The sequence below is a fragment of the Mus caroli genome, unplaced genomic scaffold (genome assembly GCF_978045245.1).
Source record: "Mus caroli unplaced genomic scaffold, Mus_caroli_1 scaffold_3, whole genome shotgun sequence".
NCBI classification, from domain to species: domain Eukaryota; kingdom Metazoa; phylum Chordata; class Mammalia; order Rodentia; family Muridae; genus Mus; species Mus caroli.
Genome location: NW_028227258.1, coordinates 151607500 through 151627369, shown reverse-complemented (window position 1 = coordinate 151627369; position 19870 = coordinate 151607500). Strand labels below are relative to the sequence as shown.

General features: G+C 43.7%; 1 protein-coding gene across 3 annotated transcripts in view; it reads right to left on the bottom strand.

Moving 5' to 3' along the window:
* The window catches only part of Pag1 (phosphoprotein membrane anchor with glycosphingolipid microdomains 1), a 150476-nt gene extending 149322 nt beyond the window's left edge, over positions 1-1154 (bottom strand). For all 3 annotated transcript variants that reach the window (XM_021158325.3, XM_029475223.2, XM_085836026.1), the window contains exon 1: positions 759-1154. The gene's annotated coding sequence lies outside the window, so the exon portion shown is untranslated. The remainder of the gene's footprint in view (positions 1-758) is intronic.
* Positions 1155-19870: the final 18716 nt, after the last annotated feature.

Here is a 19870-nt window from a genome sequence, read left to right as displayed (position 1 = left end):
TCATGTCAACATTTTTATTAAATACGGCTCAAGCTGGACTTGAAACAAATGGAGTGAGTAGAGGCCCAGATGCAGCCCCTGCAGATGCAAAGGTACCCAGCCAGGAGGCTTACATAAGAGATGCAGGACAACTCAGCCATCCTCAGAATCCTGTTTCTTTGAGACTTGCCCACATTCTTAAAGCATATGAGTTAAAACGCATAGAGCACTTTTCTCATTTTCTATGCCTTGGAGCACAAAACACTCATTTGACACATAAGTTGTTTTTCCCTAAAGGACTAGGCTCCAATTATGGGAGGTTGGCAACTTCTGCCTAAGGGAAGAGTGAAGTGGGATGCGCAGAAAGCCTGCAGGCCTGAGCAGCACTGTCTCAGCTTCTCATCTCTGTGCCAGTCCTCCGAGGGGATGGAGGGGATGTAGGCAGAGCTTCCTAGGATGGAGGTGGCTGACGTCCCTGACCCCACGCGGCGCAAAATCAAGGAGCTCAGAATGTGCAATTTAGCGGCGGGCCAAATGCCCTCGGAGCACCTGTCTCCCCTAGCACATTTCCAACTGGCACATTCGGGAGAGGCAGGAGCCAGCCCTGGACTCCAGCCTTGAGTCTTCGAATGCCATGCCCCATCCTTTGCAGTCCAGTACGCCTTCCTCCAGCCGCAGCCCCGCTAACGGGAGGTAAAACCTCGGCCTGGAACCACAGGAATAAAACGAACCTGTCCTTCCCACGCTGCCCGAAACTTCAGAAACTACAGTCAACTTACTGGTTCGCAGAGGTCTTCTGGGGCTTCAGAGCGCTAAAAAGCGCAGCAACTCCGCCGCTCGCAGCCGGGCTGGCCCGCGGTGGGCAGTGGTAGCGGGCGCAGGACCTGCCTGATCCTCGTCGCCTCGGTTCCGCCGTGCCGGGGGAGGTGCGCTCTCCCGGGCGCACCGGGCGGCCGCAGAGACTCGGACTGCACCGGGGACCCGAGCAAACGCCGTCGTGGCCGCCAGCCCTTGAGAGCTGAGCTCAGAGCTCCGGGTGCGTGTCTCCCTCTCTGAGGGAATGCGACACCACGGAGTCCCCGCACGAGAGGCTCCAGAGCGCTGCAGAGTCACCAGTCCGCCCCGGAGGAGCAGTCACAGCACCCGCGCGCCGGGCGGGAACCGCAGTCCGCACTGGCCGCCGCGCCGCGGAGAATGACAGCGCCGAGGCGGAGCAGCGCGCGGGACTCAGTGCGCATGTTCGCGACTGCTGCGGCACGTCACGGGGGCGGAGCCAACGGGCGGGGTTGGGCGGAGCGAGAAGGGTGGGGCGGGGTCGGGGGGTTGCAGCGAGGCTAATGTGGCTGCCAGCTGCAGGGCAAGGAGCTGGAGCTTCGCAAAATCAGGGCTGGCGACCAAAAGCTCTGTGACTGAGGTTGTCTCCTTAGCCCATTGTCCCTTAGGAAGCAGTCTATGGGGAACTGCCTTAGGGTCCCAGGACAGCCTGCAAAGGTCAAGTTTAACCCAGAGGATTGCTTAACCTTCAAGGACTGCAATTTGCAGGACACCTTTCACTTTGATCTGATGCACAGTAAGAACTTGAGGAGCTTGTAGGAGCCCTTTGTCCTGGCTGGACTCCAAAGTAAACACAGGAGACTCTGAGAGCTGGGGCCCAGGTATGTAGGTTGTAAATAGCCTTGCCCAAAGCTCCCCAAGAGAATGCGCTGGTTGTTTGGTAATACAACACTTGCCTACGCACATTCAGAAGGTCTGGAGGATGGGGAATCCCTATTCCAATAGGATCCAAGACTATGCCAGTGCTGCAAGCCTCCCACACCCCGAATCCTTCCTTGCCACTTAGAGGACAGAGACCCCAGAGCAGCTCCTGGCGTGTGGGTCTGCCTGAGAATCAGGTGAAAATGCTTTTAACTTGGAATTCCCAAGGCATATCCACTATGGTTCCGGTTCACCCACTGGGCACTGGGGGAGGGAGTGTGGGGGAGTGGGGTGGGGTGGGAAGGGCTCGAATATTGCCTGGAACAAGCTGCAGATAAATCTGACAAGGGTTTTGTTGGCCTTGAATTTTAACTTATTAAACAAGCAACCCGGAATTGGGGATAGACAGTGCGGAAACAAATAACCAGTCCAGATGTAACACTCAGGACTTCTGAGCCAAGTCCACTGAACTCTAAACCAAACAGTTATTTGTCTGACAAGTTCATTTGTTTTCTCTAACGGGGAAGAACAGGCACTAGTGATATTAAACATACACACATTCACTCAGGTAGTGTGAAGTTGGCTGCATAAAAAAGGCTCATTAGGAGCAAAGGGGTGGGAGTAGGGAGTTGAGTAAAGGAGAAAGGAATGTTAATATGTTGCAGAGGAGGATGTGTAGGAGATATTAGACTCAGTCTTCAGCTTGGAAAGGTACTTTGAGAATAAGGATGCAGGATCCAGCTTGGCTGGATTTCAGAGGACGGTGAGAGGTTCGCTGGTTCGAGAACTTATAAAGGTCTGGATTTCACCACCAGGCTGTACTAGTGACTTTTCTCATTGCTGTGACAAAATGTTTGGCAACAGCAGCAACTCAGAGAATGAAGCCTTTGGTTCGAGCCATGCTTTGAGGGTCCAATCTATCTTGGTGCAGAAGACAGCAGTGTGAGGAAGTCGGTCACATGGCATTGGCAGTCGGGATGGATGAGAGGTGCTTAGTCCTTTTTATTCCAATATCGCAGTCCATGCTATGGCACGGCCCACAGGCAGCGAGAGCCTTCCCTCCTCAGATAAGCCTCTCTGGGAACACCTTTCAGACACACCTACAGGATTGTTCCCTAAGACACATCAAGTCCTGTAAAGCTGATAAGATTAACCATCACAATGACTTACCTCATTGAATCCCACAATGATCTTCTAAATTAGATATAGGAAGTTATTGTATCTATTTTTTGATCTTAAAAATGCATTCTGTGGGGCTTAGTTGATGCAGTGCTTGCTGCACACACAAGAGGACCTGGATTGGGATCCCTAGAAAGGGGCCACTTACAAAGCCAGATGTAGAAGCCACATCTGCTTTCAAATCTGGGGGTGTGGAGATGGAGCCATCAGTGGGGCTTGGGGACCAGGCCGTCCAGTCCAATCAGGGATGTCCAGGTTCAGTGAAAGATCCTGACTCAAAAATGAGGTGCAGAGCAATTGAGGAAAGCACCCACTATCAAACTCTGGGCTCTCCATGTGTGCTCATGCACACACATGATCATGTATATGCACATATGTCACACACACAGCTAATGCAATCAGGTCAAAGAGTATCACCAAGAAGAGAATGCCCACTGAGCAGGTACACCATGCTCTGGCTCTGGTGCAAGCATGCTTCAGGTGACAGCAAATGACTGGAATCTTATAAAGAAAACTCTGCAATACTTTTCACATATTTTGAGAGACTGTGATGGTTTGAATATGCTCTGCCCAGGTGGTGGCATTATTAGGGAGTGTGGCCTTGCTGGACTAGGTGTGTCACTGGCTTTAATACCTTACTTCTAACTGCCTGGAAGCCAATATTCTGCTAGCAGCCTTCATATGAAGATGTAGAACTCTCAGCTCCTCCAGCACCATGCCTGCCTGGATGCTGCCATGTTCCCACCTTGATGATAATGGACTGAAACTCTGAACCCATGAGTCAGCCCCAATTAAATGTTGTCCTTTATAAAAGTTGCCTTGGTCACAGCAGTAAAACCCTAACAAAGAAAAATACATTGCGAACTTTTTGAGTTAGAAAGGCTTTCATTTTTCTAAGGAAGAAGTATTTCTCTTGTCTCCACCCCACTTTGCAGCTTCATGAATTAGGGCTGCACAAAGTGGTTTCCAGAGCATCAGAGTCCTGCAGCTACCTGCACAAGATTGCCAGGGATTTAGAAGGGCAACACTCACACTCTCGGGGGACAAGCGTAATTACCATCCTCATTTCACACAGGAAGAGTGAAGGAGGAGAAATCACTGATTCAGTCCCTTTCCCAAGCTCCCTTTACCAAACGACACACTAGAGATTCATTTCCATTTCCAAATTGCTCATATCAGGATCTGCAATCGTCCAATGAGAACTCACATGTGTTTCAAAGATGATTTTTATTAGTTAATGCATAGATAGCACTCCCTGTGTATGAAGTTTTGGGAGCAAGTGTGTGTTTATATATTATTCTACAGAGGTTAACCTGTCTCAACTGTATATATACTCTCTTTTGATTATAAGTTAGAAACAAATGAGTTCAGAAAAAAGAATTCATTTAAAATGAGGGATCTGCTCCATCATAGTCAATTTGGTTGAGTATTTTCTAATGACTTACTTATTTGTATTCCTTAATATGTGGGTGTGCTGTGTGAGTTTATGTGCATCATGTGTGCACGTGTAGCTGTCCGAGAAGCCCTAAAGAGAGCACTAGATCTGACAACATAGGCAGTTGTGAGTTGCTGGATGTGGGTGCTGGGAATTGAACCTGGGTCCTTTGAAAAAGTAGTATATACTCTCAACCATGAAGCCATCTCTCCAGTCCCTGGTACAGTTTTGGTTTTTTGTTTTTGTTTGTTTGGTTTTTTTTTTTTTTTTTTTGGTAAGAGTATCTTAATTTAAAAAAGAAGCTAGTAGAATAAATTACGTTGGGACTTTTAAATAAAGAACTGGTGTTTGATACTTTTCTTGTTGCTATAATAAAATAACAGACAAAAGCAATTTAAGAAATCGTTGTTTGAGGGTACGATCTCTCGTGGTGCAGAGGGCATAAGACAGCTAGCTGATCATGTTGCACTCAGAGACAGAAAACAGGAGAGACGTGTTCTGGTATTCAGCTTTCTTTTCTCCCCCCCCCCCCTCTCTGTTTCTTTTCTTTTTCCATTTATATTTACTCTGGGACTCTAACCTGGAGCCACGTGCACCAGAGTAGTTCTTTTTTCCTTGGTTTAAGCTCTGTAGAAGCTTGTCGTAGATCCAAATAGAGAGGTTTCTCTTAGGTGATTCTAAATCCTGTAAGTTGACAAAGAAGTTAGTCATCACAAACCCAGTTCTTCTAGGCTTCCAAGGCTCCAGCAACTCCATCTAAAATATTTATCTGTGTAGCATTTATTGACTTCAAGTAATCTATGGCTCAATTTTATAAAAAATTAATTAGTATGCTCCACTGCCATTCTGAGCCACTGTTATTGATGTTTAAAAGATGAAACGTAATATTGTCCTAGCATTGATTGAATCTTAATATTGACTATGTCTGCATTTTGAATTTATTTCTTGTTAGGTGCTGTTGTTCTACGGTAAAAATAACAGATACATTCTCTCTTTCTCTCTTTGTCTCTCTCTCTCTCACTCTTTCTCTCTCTCTCTCTCTCAGACTTGCATTCTTCATGGGCTAGTACAGCTTGCTCTTTGAGAATCTCTTCATCCAATGACCCTAAAAATGTCACTCATGAGATTTTCAATTACAGACACTAGCAATCTATTCTTTCTCCTTTCAAGAAGCTCTGTCTAGAATAAATTTCCTATCCCTTCCTTTAAATTAAACTATTTCTGCTAAGAATCACAGGACGATCACTGAGCTAAGGAATCTTGGTTGGAAAGTTCTTCACCCTTAAATTACATTCTTGATCCTTTTCACTCAAATGGTTTCTTGGACATAAGAATCTCCAGGCTTGCTTACCATACAGAGACAACTCAGATGAGGGAATTGGCAGAACTCAGGGTGATGGGAGAGGCTGAGACAGAATTGGAAGCAAAGCAATCAGATACTGCTCAGTGGAAAGCTTGCTAGAAAATTCTCTATATAATGTGCTAGATTTTTGACACAGCTGATTGTCACATTTGCATGGTTGGATCACATAAGGTGGCAGACAGTGTCACTGAAGATCGTAGCTGAATCCCTAACTGGGCTCAAGTCTGTCCTGTTTCCCAGGAAACTTTTGTAAACTTGTGAAAAGCTCAGTGTCTTGCCCTAGCATAGGAAACCTGTGGAGTTCCAGGGATGCAAGTGTTAAGATCTAAGGTAGTTTATTGTGTCTGTAGGCAGACGAGAGCAGGTGAAGGTAGTGGAAAGATGCTCAGGGGAGGTGAGGAGAAAACCTCCTGCTAAAGGCACTTAGTGATCTCACGCTGTCCTGCAGAGAAAAAGCCAGGGCTTAAGGATCTGATACTTTCTACTGGAAGAAGAAAACTTATGACAGCAAGAGACAGGCTTTCCAAAGGTGAAAACAGAGCCTTTTCAAAACTGTCTTTCTGTTACGGGTATTCCCACTGTCCTGAGCTACCCTACCTCACACATTCCTTATGTTTCTCTCTTGGGGTCAAGGACGCAAGCTTAATGCAAAGCCAATGTGCAGAGAAGGCTCAGTTTCACACTATTCAGCAACGATCACTTTAGTATAATATACTAAGCCAAGAATCAGAAGGTAGGTTTCAGAATTGCCTGAAACTCTCTATGTATTCAAGGGTGACCGTGAACACTGGATCAGTTGGCTTCTATCTCCCAAGGGCTGAAACCACATGCATGTTCTTGTTCATCATGCCTGGTTTATGCAGTAAATGAGCACTCTAGTTATAAGACAAGGACGTATAGTGGATGATTCATTTCTGTTTTTCTTACCCTGTTATATATCTTCCTTAAGCCCTACCCTTTGGGTCTTTTCCTGTGAACAGTATCTTCCACCCTCAGTTCTGTACCATCTCTGCAGTGCAAGCTAGCTCCTGCTACAAAGCACAAAAGATGGCGGGTCGGGGGAAAGGAGGGGCAGTAGCATGTAGTCTGAATTATGCTTTAGAAAGAAAAGGATATGCATTGTTTGTATGGCTCTCTTCTGCTTGAGTGAAGTTCCTACATCCATACACTTGGCAGTGGTTCCTACCATTCTGGGTACAGCAAAGTGTTCAAGTGCTGGCTTAGCATGCACAAGGTCCCTGGGTTTGAAGAAACAATGAGCAGTAACAACTACCCTACTGCTCTGAATAGGTAACAAAGCTGGCACTGCAAGTGTTACTTGGTAGTTGGTAGTCAGATCTTCAGTGGACTCTTACCCATGTCCCAAGGGGAAAATAAGAGCACAAGACCAGTCTTATAGAAGAACAAGGGGCCTTGGAAATTTCACAACAGTTCCCATAGAAATAATTCCCAAGGGCAAAAAGCTGTAAAATAAACTATCACTCTAAAATGTCTTGTAAAAACAGCAGTTGCTTTTAGAAATATTTAATCCCGAATTCCACTGAAAAGCACATGGTATTTCCTGTTTCTGGAAACAGGAAAATGAAATTCTGTTTAAAGTAAGCAAGCTAGCAGAGCCAGATGTTGGTGTTGGTAACAGTCTGCAGAGCCCAGGACGCATGTGGTGTAGGCAGAAAGATGCTAGCCAGCTGTCTACAGCCCTGGGAGCCCAGTTTCTTTTGTGAGAAAAGAAAGAGAGCATAGGAGCTGTTTTGTTTGAATGTACAAGGAAACAGCTGAGTCTAATAGACATTGTTTTCGTTTGTAGAGCCAGCATAACAGCTATTTAAAATGATTTTTCTCTTTTATTGACACATTCCTAGTCACTTATTCAAGGAATGTTCAGTATCCAACAAAATTCAGTAACTTAAGAAAAAAGAAATTACTGTACTATTCCATTTTGAAGCCAATTTTAAACAATCTCATAATAGCTTGCTTTGTCCATGTTAGCTTTTTCCCCCTCTGAAAATACACAACTGTCCTTCTCAATTAAAGTAGCTGTTAGGCATATGGATGCCACAGTTTAAATATTGGATACCCTAGAGGTAGGTACCAGTGTTGAATACTTGGCCCCCTCTGTGGTGCTATTTTGGGAGATGTTAGAAAGTTTGGGAGCTGGGCTTAGCTGAGCGAAGTAGGGCATTGGAAGGTGGCATGGAATATCTTCGAAGGTTACCTGGTTTCTGGACCCCCACCCACTCCTGTCCTACATGATGTGAATAATCTCTTCCACAGGCTCCTACCACCATGATGTTTTGTCTCATCTTGGTTCTAGAATCAAGGAAGCCAAGGACCATGGACCAAAACTTCTGAAACCACACCAAAAAGGAACAAATCTCTCTTCCTTTTAAGCTGCTTTGCCAGCTGTCTTATCCCAGTGGTGAAAGGGACACTGACAGTAGAATAGCTTGCATCCTGTCCTATTCCCAGATCTTCTTTGTCTAAACTCTCATTCTTGTTTCCATATCCATTGTCCTTTCTTGCTTTGATATTTTGCTGGCTTTTTAATCCAAGCTCTCCTCTCTGATTTATGTTCTTCAAAAGCTAACCCTACCCTGACACCTGATTCATAGCTCCTCAGGCACATGAAGTCGACCTTGGTTATGCTAGCAGGGACTCCTCTCTTCTTTATGTCCATGCTACCAACTGTCTCTTACCATGTAATACATCCCCACACTGCTCTGTATTAGAGATGTCCTCTGTGTGTGTGTGTGTGTGTGTGTGTGTGTGTGTGTGTGTGTGTGTGCACACATGCATGCACAGCTCAACAGCTCAGTAAACATAACATGTCTGTGTTATATGTCATAGTGTTAGGTATTATATCTCACACTTCTTGGTACCTGTATTCCTTAACTATCTGGTCACTTCATTCATTATAATCGTCATGATGGTCCTGACTGTGATCATTTTTGGTGTGAGTCAAAGTATAAGATTTGGGGAAGGGAAAGAGAAAAAATGTTAAAGCCAGCTCACTCTCAGATCCTATTTGGTATGCAGAGCTGTGCAGATCATCAAGTGCTTACTGCATTTGAGTTATAGGGTAAGGCTGGGCTTCCAGAGAAAAACTCAAAATCTAATTACTACAAGTGGGTAGTAGGTATGGGCAGATTGACACGAAGATTTATTTTATATTGAACTCCAAGCAAAGGATAATCAGTATTTTAGCACTGAGGGACAGTGGACAAGATTGAACCCAGAGTTGGGAGAGGGCTAGATCTCTGGAGAAAAGAATGATCTATAGGAGCCAAAGAGACAGCTCAGCAGGAACCTAAACACATTTTTCTGCTACAGGGCCTTTCTTAACAAGCTACCTGAGATGAACACCTGAGAACTGTGTCTGTCTTTCCCTATGCTTCTGTCCTTCTGTCCTGCTTATAGTCAGTCCCCTGCTCAGGTAAGGGATCCTCGGCTATATTGTGGCAGGCTGTGACCACTGATTAGACCAACTCTGTCACCTGATTGATGCAGCAGGAACAATTGGTTGGCTAAAGAGACAAGCTTTTGCTAATGTGCAGGCTGGAGAATAAGGGACATGCTGGATAGTGGGTGGAAGGAAATGGAACAAATAGTACCAAAGAAAGGCAAAGTATCCCAGTGAATGCAGTTCTCTTCCCATTGCCCAATTCATGCAAGACACGCATGCACCCACACCCACACCCACGCATGCACACACACACATGCATGCACACACATACACAACACACACACACACACACACACACAACATTGCACAATTGATGTTTATAAAAGATGTGCCTGGAAAGGAATTGTGAATGCTATGCAGCAGTCAGAAGACAGGATTTATATACATGTGATGTAATAAAGCATATTTCCAGACTTTGTCTCTGGTTTCAGCCTCTGGTTCAAAACCGTTAGGCTTTCCTGGGGGACAGGAATAGCTTGTGCTGTTCATAATTGATCCCGTGGGGTACTAATGAGATGTGCCATGTGATTAGAAGGCCGAGACTTTCAGCCTCACCTCCAACCCCTGGGGAGGGGTGCTGGATCTGGAGTTGTAGCTAAGTCACATTTCCAGTGACTTAGGATGCAGGCACATAGCGACAGAACAACAGAAACCTCAGGACACTGTCTTAGAGGAGCTTCTGGGCTTGTGGATAAATGGACGTACTCAAGAATGATGTGCTAGACTCCACAGGACTGAGACTCCGCCTTGCATGCTCTGGGTAGTAACATGAAGTAGGCTCACGGAAACCCCCAAGTTATAGCCAAAGTCATACCGAAGAGCAGGTAGATTAAGGTCCCTGCTTGTAGCTGGTGTCTGCTGTGAACGCTGTCTAACTAGAAGGATCTGGTGCTCCCTTCAAATAACTCAGGCGTGCATTGAAAATGTGCAGTGCCCAGGGTGCAAGAGTTGGTAGCAGAACTCAGTATTGCACTATTAAATACCTGTGATACCTGGTTACAGCTCAGATTAACAGAACATCTACGGCACTGCTATCTCCAGATACAGGAGGGTGCAATCTCAGCAGCGGGTTGTGGCTCTAACGACCTGTCTACACGTTGACTGATGGTCATGGGAGTAAGCAAAGGGTTTTACCATACACATCCCATTTCTCTGGCAGGATTCGCAGATCCTGGAAAACAACCGTCCTCATTCTACACCTGTGAATTTGAAGCTACGTCTAGTGAATTGTCTTAAAAATACTAAGTATTAGAGCTGGGGCACAAGTCCCTTCCGGTCCACTCGAGCACCGGGGTGGCTTGCCAGAGGAGTCTCCGGACACCCGCAAGGACCCGCACAGAATTCCCCACGGGATCCTAAGACCTCTGGTGAGTGGAACACAGCGTCTGCTCCAATCCAATCGCATGGAACCTGAGACTGCATTAACTAGAGAAGCAGACAACCCGGCCTGAGCTGGGGCGCAAATCCCTTTCGGTCCACTCGAGCACTGGGGTGCCTTGCCAGAGGCGTCTCCGGACACCTGCAAGAACCCACACAGGATTCCCCATGGGATCCTAAGACTTCTGGTGAGTGGAACACAACTTCTGCCAGGAGGCAGGTTCGAACACCATATATCTGGGCACCTTCCCTGCAAGAATAGAGCTTGCCTACAGAGAATACTCTGATCACTGAAACTAAGGAGAGAGCCAGCCTCCCAGGTCTGCTGATAGAGACTAACAGAGTTACCTGAGGAACAAGCTCTAACCAGAGACAACTTTAACAGCTAGCTTCAGAGATTACCAGATGGCGAAAGGCAAACGTAAGAATCCTACTAACAGAAATCAAGACCACTCACCATCATCAGAACGCAGCACTCCCACCCCACGTAGTCCTGGGCACCCCAACACAACCGAAAATCTAGACCCAGATTTAAAAGCATATCTAATGATGATGGTAGAGGACATCAAGAAGAACTTTCATAACTCACTTAAAGAAATACAGGAGAACACTGCTAAAGAGTTACAGGTCCTTAAAGAAAAACAGGAAAACACAACCAAACAGGTAGAAGTCCTTAAAGAAAAACAGGAAAACACATCCAAACAGGTGATGGAAATAAACAAAACCATACTAGACCTAAAAAGGGAAGTAGACACAATAAAGAAAACCCAAAGTGAGGCAACGCTGGAGATAGAAACCCTAGGAAAGAAATCTGGAACCATAGATTCGAGCATCAGCAACAGAATACAAGAGATGGAAGAGAGAATCTCAGGTGTAGAAGATTCCATAGAGAACATCGGCACAACAATCAAAGAAAATACAAAATGCAAAAGGATCCTAACTCAAAACATCCAGGAAATACAGGACACAATGAGAAGACCAAACCTATGGATAATAGGAGTTGATGAGAATGAAGATTTTCAACTTAAAGGGCCAGCAAATATCTTCAACAAAATAATAGAAGAAAACTTCCCAATCCTAAAGAAAGAGATGCCCATGATCATACAAGAAGCCTACAGAACTCCAAATAGACTGGACCAGAAAAGAAATTCCTCCCGACACATAATAATCAGAACAACAAATGCTCTAAATAAAGATAGAATATTAAAAGCAGTAAGGGAGAAAGGTCAAGTAACATATAAAAGTAGGCCTATCAGAATTACACCAGACTTTTCACCAGAGACCATGAAAGCCAGAAGAGCCTGGACAGATGTTATATAGACACTAAGAGAACACAAATGCCAGCCCAGGTTACTATACCCGGCCAAACTCTCAATTACCATAGATGGAGAAACCAAAGTATTCCACGACAAAACCAAATTCACACATTATCTTTCCACGAATCCAGCCCTTCAAAGGATAATAACAGAAAAAAAAAAAACAATATAAGGACGGAAATCACGCCCTAGAAAAAGCAAGAAAGTAATCCCTCAACGAACCTAAAAGAAGACTGCCACAAGAAGAGAATGCCAACTCTAAAAACAAAAATAATAGGAAGCAACATTTACTTTTCCTTAATATCTCTTAATATCAATGGACTCAATTCCCCAATAAAAAGACATAGACTAACAGGAAGAAAATTCACCCAAGAGGAGTAGACTGCAGGAAATAATCAAACTCAGGGGTGAAATCAACCAAGTGGAAACAAGAAGAACTATTCAAAGAATTAACCAAATGAGGAGTTGGTTCTTTGAGAAAATCAACAAGATAGACAAACCCTTAGCTAGACTCACTAGAGGGCACAGGGACAACATCCTAATTAACAAAATCAGAAATGAAAATGGAGACATAACAACAGATCCTGAAGAAATCCAAAACACAAAAGGCTATACTCAACAAAACTTGAAAACCTGGACGAAATGGACAAATTTCTGGACAGATACCAGGTACCAAAGTTAAATCAGGATCAAGTTAATGAGCTAAACAGTCTGATATCCCCAAAAGAAATAGAAGCAGTCATTAATAGTCTCCCAGCCAAAAAAAGCCCAGGACCAGATGGGTTTAGTGCAGAGTTCTACCAGACCTTCAAAGAAGATCTAATTCCAGTTCTGCACAAACTATTCCACAAAATAGAAACAGAAGGTACTCTACCCAACTCATTCTATGAAGCCACAATTACTCTGATACCTAAACCACAAAAAGACCCAACAAAGATAGAAAACTTCAGACCAATATCCCTTATGAATATTGATGCAAAAATCCTCAATAAAGTTCTTGCTAACCGAATCCAAGAACACATCAAAACAATCATCCATCCTGACCAAGTAGGTTTCATCCCAGGGATGCAGGGATGGTTCAATATACAGAAATCCATCAACGTAATCCAGTATATAAACAAACTCAAAGACAAAAACCACATGATCATCTCGTTAGATGCGGAAAAAGCATTTGACAAGATCCAACACCTATTCATTATAAAAGTCTTGGAAAGATCAGGAATTCAAGGCCCATACCTAAACATGATAAAAGCAATCTACAGCAAACCAGTAGCCAACATCAAAGTAAATGGTGAGAAGCTTGAAGCAATCCCAGTAAAATCAGGGACTAGACAAGGCTGTCCACTCTCCCCATACCTATTCAACATTGTACTTGAAGTCCTAGCCAGAGCAATTCGACAACAAAAGGAGATCAAGGGGATACAAATTGGAAAAGATGAAGTCAAAATATCACTTTTTGCAGATGATATGATAGTATATATAAGTGACCCTAAAAATTCCACCAGAGAACTCCTAAGCCTGATAAATAGCTTCGGTGAAGTAGCTGGATATAAAATTAACTCAAACAAGTCAATGGCCTTTCTCTACACAAAGAATAAACAGGCTGAGAAAGAAATTAGGGAAACAACACCCTTCTCAATAGTCACAAGCAATATAAAATATCTTGGCGTGACTCTAACTAAGGAAGTGAAAGATTTGTATAATAAAAACTTCAAGTCTCAGAAGAAAGAAATTATAGAAGATCTCAGAAGATGGAAAGATCTCCCATGCTCATGGATTGGCAGGATCAACATTGTAAAGATGGCTATCTTGCCAAAAGCAATCTACAGATTCAATGCAATCCCCATCAAAATTCCAACTCAATTCTTCAACGAATTACAAAGAGCAATCTGCAAATTCATCTGGAATAACAAAAAACCTAGGATAGCAAAAACTCTCCTCAAGGATAAAAGAACCTCTGGTGGAATCACCATGCCTGACCTAAAGCTTTACTACAGAGCAATTGTGATAAAAACTGCATGGTACTGGTATAGTGACAGACAAGTAGACCAGTGGTATAGAATTGAAGACCCAGAAATGAACCCACACACCTATGGTCACTTGATCTTCGACAAGGGAGCTAAAACCATTCAGTGGAAGAAAGACAGCATTTTCAACAAATGGTGCTGGCACAACTGGTTGTTATCATGTAGAAGAATGCGAATTTCTCCATTCTTATCTCCTTGTACTAAGGTCAAATCTAAGTGGATCAAGGAACTTCACATAAAACCAGAGAAACTGAAACTTATAGAGGAGAAAGTGGGGAAAAGCCTTGAAGATATGGGCACAGGGGAAAGATTCCTGAATAGAACAGCAATGGCTTGTGCTGTAAGATTGAGAAATGACAAATGGGACCTTATGAAACTGCAAAGCTTCTGCAAGGCAAAAGACATCGTCAATAAGACAAAAAATCCACCAACAGATTGGGAAAGGATCTTTTCCTATCCTAAATCAGATAAGGGACTAATATCCAATATATATAAAGAACTCAAGAAGGTGGACTCCAGAAAATCAAATAACCCCATTAAAAATGGGGCTCAGAACTGAACAAAGAATTCTCACCTGAGGAATACCAAATGGCAGAGAAGCACCTGAAAAAATGTTCAACATCCTTAATCATTAGGGAAATGCAAATCAAACCAACCCTGAGATTCCACCTCACACCTGTCAGAATGGCTAACATCAAAAATTCAGGTGACAGCAGATGCTGGCGAGGATGTGGAGAAAGAGGAACACTCCTCCATTTTTGGTGGGATTGGGAGCTTGTACAATCACTCTAGAAATCAGTCTGGCGGTTCCTTAAAAAATTGGACATAGTACTACCAGAGGATCCAGCAATACCTCTCCTGGGCATATATCCAGAAGATGTCCCAACCCGTAAGAAGGACACATGCTCCACTATGTTCATAGCAGCCTCATTTATAATAGCCAGAAGCTGAAAAAACCCAGATGCCCCTCAACAGAGGAATGGATACAGAAAATGTGGTACATTTACACAATGGAGCTATTAAAAAGGAATTTATGAAATTCCTAGGCAAATGGATGGACCTGGAGGGCATCATCCTGAGTGAGGTAACAGAATCACAAAGGAATTCACACAATATGTACTCACTGATAAGTGGATATTAGCCCAAAACTTAGGATACCCAAGATATAAGATACAGTTTGCTCAACACATGAAACTGAAGAAGAATGAAGACTGAAGTGTGGACACTTTGCCCCTTCTTAGAATTGGGAACAAAACACCCATGGAAGGAGTTACAGAGACAAAGTTTGGAGCTGTGACGAAAGGATGGACTATCTAGAGACTGCCGTATCCAGGGATCCACCCCATAATCAGCTTCCAAACACTGACACCATTGCATACACTAGCAAGATTTTGTTGAAAGGACCCAGATATAGTTGTCTCTTGTGAGACTATGCCGGTGCCTGGCAAACAGAGAAGTAGATGCTCACAGTTAGCTAGTGGATGGATCACAGGGATCCCAATGGAGGAGCTAGAGAAAGTACCGAAGGAGCTGAAGGGATCTGCAACCCTATAGGTGGAACAACATTATGAACTAACCAGTACCCCGGAGCTCTTGACTCTAGCTGCATTATGTATCAAAAGATGGCCTAGTAGGCCATCACTGGAAAGAGAGGCCCATTGGTTGTGTAAACTTTATATGCCTCAGTACAGGGGAACTCCAGGGCCAAAAAAATGGGAATGGGTGGGTAGGGAAGTGGGGGGCAGGGTATGGGGGACTTTTGGGATAGCATTGGAAATGTAATTGAGGAAAAGATATAATAAAAATATTAAAAAAATAGTAAGTATTGAAGCTACAGATGACTTGGTGGTTAAGAGTGCTTACTGCTCGTGCAGAGAACTTGGGTTAGATTCCCAGAACCAGCATAGTACCTGGCAAACTTCCTGTGACTCTAGTTTCAGAGGATGGGGCACCCTCTTCTGACCTTCACAGGCTCTTCTTACATGCACATGGTATATGAACTCACACAGGCATATACATACATACATACATACATGCATGCATACATACATTCATCCTTTGTAAAAAATCCAAAGTACTACTGAAACACTGTACAGTTAGCATGAAGATATTCAAATAAATGATTTCTGATTGGATCCCTTGCATTTTCGTGCTTGTTGCACTGGATGTCAGCTCAGTATCATTTCCCCCACTTTTCACAAATAGGAAAATCTAAGCCATGTGGAGCAAGTCCTGACTTGATCTACAATAGAAAGCCAATTTCCTCTGCCTTTCCAAGCCAATTTTTTAACTTACCAAACCGTCCTCCAATATTGAGAGTTATTGGCTGGTCGTACTTAGTTCAGTCCATGCCTGTAGATGAGACAGTGAAAAGTTCAGACTCGGGGTCTGTTGGTCATAACACAGAACAGGGCACTTAACACTCAGATCAGAGCAGGTCACTTCGGCCTCTGTTTCTTCTGATCACTAACAGAGTCTTTTTGTCAAATTAAGTCTCAGTTATACAGCTAGGAAAGTTTAGAGATGTCTATCAATCTAGGCCATGTCAAGAATAAGAAAGAAATCAAATATTGGCAGAAACAGGAATTGTAAAAACAAAACAAAACAAAACAAAACAAAACAAAGCAAAGCAAAACAAAACAAATCTTTCCAGAATGTGAAAATGACCATCCTGGTTGTCTTCCAGGTTAAAATGGAATTAGCCTTACTGAGTTGAATCTGGCCTCATTCATTAAGTCTTCATTTTAAAAACAGAATAGAAAGCCTGACTTTGAAGCTTGAAGATGTTTTAGTCATTATGGAGGGTACAGACCAATAGTTGATCTCAGATGAAAAAGTAGTGTAAAAATCTCATTTTTATCTTATCTGATTTATCTTACTCTTCAGAAGTAATTTCTTTTCTAACACAAAAAGCTTAATTTGTTACTTACAAAATCTGTCAAAACACAGTGACTAGGGCAAGGTCACAGGCAAGGCAGTGGTGTTCTGCTTGACAGCACGCAAACATGCCCAATTAGGGCTTTATGTTCCTCTCAAACATGTGGTGGAAACTCCCAAGTTTGTTAAAGTCACTGTGGGGAACATGGCAACCTCAAGAAGGAGCATGTGTTGACAGAGCAGTTCTCAACATATTTCCCTAGGAGCTCTACCTAAAAGGGAAACGCTGGCAGTGGTGACTGTTTCCTGGAGTCCTACAGCTAGACATTCCCATGACATGGTCTCCGAGACAAAGCAGGTAATATTAGGGGAAAGCTTCAGGACCTTCTTGCTCTATGTGTGGATGAGGCTTGTCTATGAGGGATGTCTTTGTTGCAGAGAGGTCTCCTACTTGTATGCTCTTGATTTAGAGACAGCTATGTAAAATGTTCCCTCACACGGGTCTGAGTCCTTGGCCCCCAGCTGTTGATGCTGTCTGGGGACATTGTTGAATCAATAAGAAGTAGGGTCTAGGGCTGGTGAGATGGCTCAGTGGGTAAGAGCACCTGAATGCTCTTCCGAAGGTCCAGAGTTCAAATCCCAGCAACCACATGGTGGCTCACAACCATCCGTAACGAGGTCTGGCGCCCTCTTCTGGTGTGTCTGAAGACAGCTACAGTGTACTTACATATAATAAATAAATAAATCTTAAAAAAAAATTAAAAAAAAAGAAGTAGGGTCTAGCTGGAGAAAAGGAGTCTCGTGGCAATGGGGATTCAGGGTTACAACCTGGTATGCATCCATCCACAATCTTTCTCTCATTCTGCTTCCCTATCTGCCCCGATGTGAGGAAGGACCCTTACTTGTCTGTGGCCACAACCACTCCTGTTTCTGCCACCATGCCTCTCCAGCCCCACAGCGGACTGTGTCCTCAAATTCTGAGATAAAATAAATTCTTCCTTCCCAGTATCGTTTCCTGCTGGATATTCGTTAGCAGATAAAAGTAGCAAAACCACTATTTTTTTCAAGAGCAGTCAATCTCAGGGGAGTTCCTATCACTTCTCTTTGATATCACTTATCTCAATGCCCAATTCCAGAGCAGTTTGCTAGCTAGACTGCACTCCTCTGAATCCAGGGCCATGGCTCAGAACCAACTGCTCTCCTGAGGCCACAGGAGAACAGAGAGAGACTTGGCCAGACAGAAAAATGGCTGTAGCAGTGAGTTCTAAAGCTGTTTGATCCTAAGGTGGCATTTCTGCCTTCTAAAGAACCAGCCTGTGATGGGAGCCAGCCCCCAGCACAGTGGTGTGCAGGGTTATTGAGGCTTGTATGCCTCTTCTGGTAGATACTAGAATCGCACACCAGCTGTTTCTCCTCGCTCTGTTTCAAGATTCCTTTGTAAAAGGACAATAGTGTTTCTTGTGTACTACTTGAAAATATGCCAACAACGTAGACTAATATTAAATTTGATGATGTTTAAAAGCAGCAGATTCTTGGAAGCCTAGGAAGTATTCAGATCCCTGCTCCTATATAGCACTTACTTATGAGAGGAGCTGTGGGCAGCCTGTGTCCATAGTTCACATAACCTCCATAAAGACAGTGGAATACCACATTTCTGTTTTACAGGTAAAGAAAAGGAGATGCATACATGTGTTAAATAACATGTCTGAGTCGACATAGCTAGTGGGCAGCTGACTGACTGACCTCTGTGCATTTAAACGTGAGCCATATGACTATAAGGTCCATGTACCGAGTCACTGCTCTCTGATGCTTGTCTAATAAATCAATGTGGTATTTTATTTATTGCTGTTTTCCTTCCTGTAAATCTTCCCGGTTCTGTGACCCAGCCATGATCCCTGGTCCTTCAGGTCTCAGGTCCCAGGAGAAGCAGCAGCTGACCCCTTCCTACAGCTAAGCCAAAGTGATTCACACTAAGTCACTGTCTGCCCAGATGTGAGGAAAGGGTGGGTGGGGGAGGGGCTGAAAGTGTGCATCAGGTGATATATTTTTGTTTGGATTTAGAAACTCAGCTATGATGTTTAGAGACCTTTTTTGGAACTTAATTTCTTTTTTTTTATAATATAGAATAGAGTTTATTAGGGCTTGGGGAGGGGAATTGAGGAGGTAGTACAGACAGAGAAAGGGAGGGAGGGAGGGAGAATGAGAGAGAGATGAAGAAGGAGGAGGGGGGGAGGTGGAGGGGGAGGAGGAGGAGCTGGGCCGGGCCATGAGTACATAGAGGGGGTCTGGGGAATGGGGAGAGAAGGGACAGAGAGGGAAGAGAAGAGGAGCAAGAGAGAAGAGAGGGAAATGACAAGTTAGACCTGGATCTTCCTCATGCATTCTCCATATCTAGAATTTCACAACAGTCTATTTATTTAATAGTTATTGAATATCCTCTCAGCACAGAACATTGTATGTGTTCTTTGCTGAGGACAGAAAAAGAAAAAGAAAATGAGTAAATAGAATCCACAATCATGCCCTGCTCATCTTGAATAATTGGCAGCTGTTTAAGTCATCATGGCAGGGAGCCTGTATGTATGAATTGCGGTGACTGGGTTCAAACACTGTTTTCTGTTTCCTACCTGTGTATTGCCTTTAAAATAATCTATCTGAACTTTAATTTTTTCTTTTGTAAAATGGACTTTGATAACATGTTCCTCCTTGGGGTGGGATGCTATTTAAAGCACTCAGCCAATGCTTTGAGCAGACGCATCATTTTCAAGAGCAAATAGAGGGATCTCAATGGGAAGATATGCATTGTGGGAACTTCAAAGTACATGTGACATCAAGGACTGCTCTAGTTTCCCAGCGCTACTTTCAACACACCCTAAGAAAGAGATAATATCCCAAACGTATTGTAAATGCTATGGATCCAAGAAAGTCTAGGCATCAAATGGAAGTTTTACAATCCGGAGCCTATGTGCCTTCTGTCTCTAGGGATGCTTCACTAAGTACTTTGATCGAGATAGGGTGTGCCCCTGTGAGGACTGGCTACTGTTTTTTACAGAGGTGGCCAGGGTGTGCCCAAGCTACCTTCTGTCTCAAAACCCCCATTCCTATCCAAAGCAAGGTTATGTACATAAGTGAGAGAAATGGATAGCATGTTTTTTCCTAGTG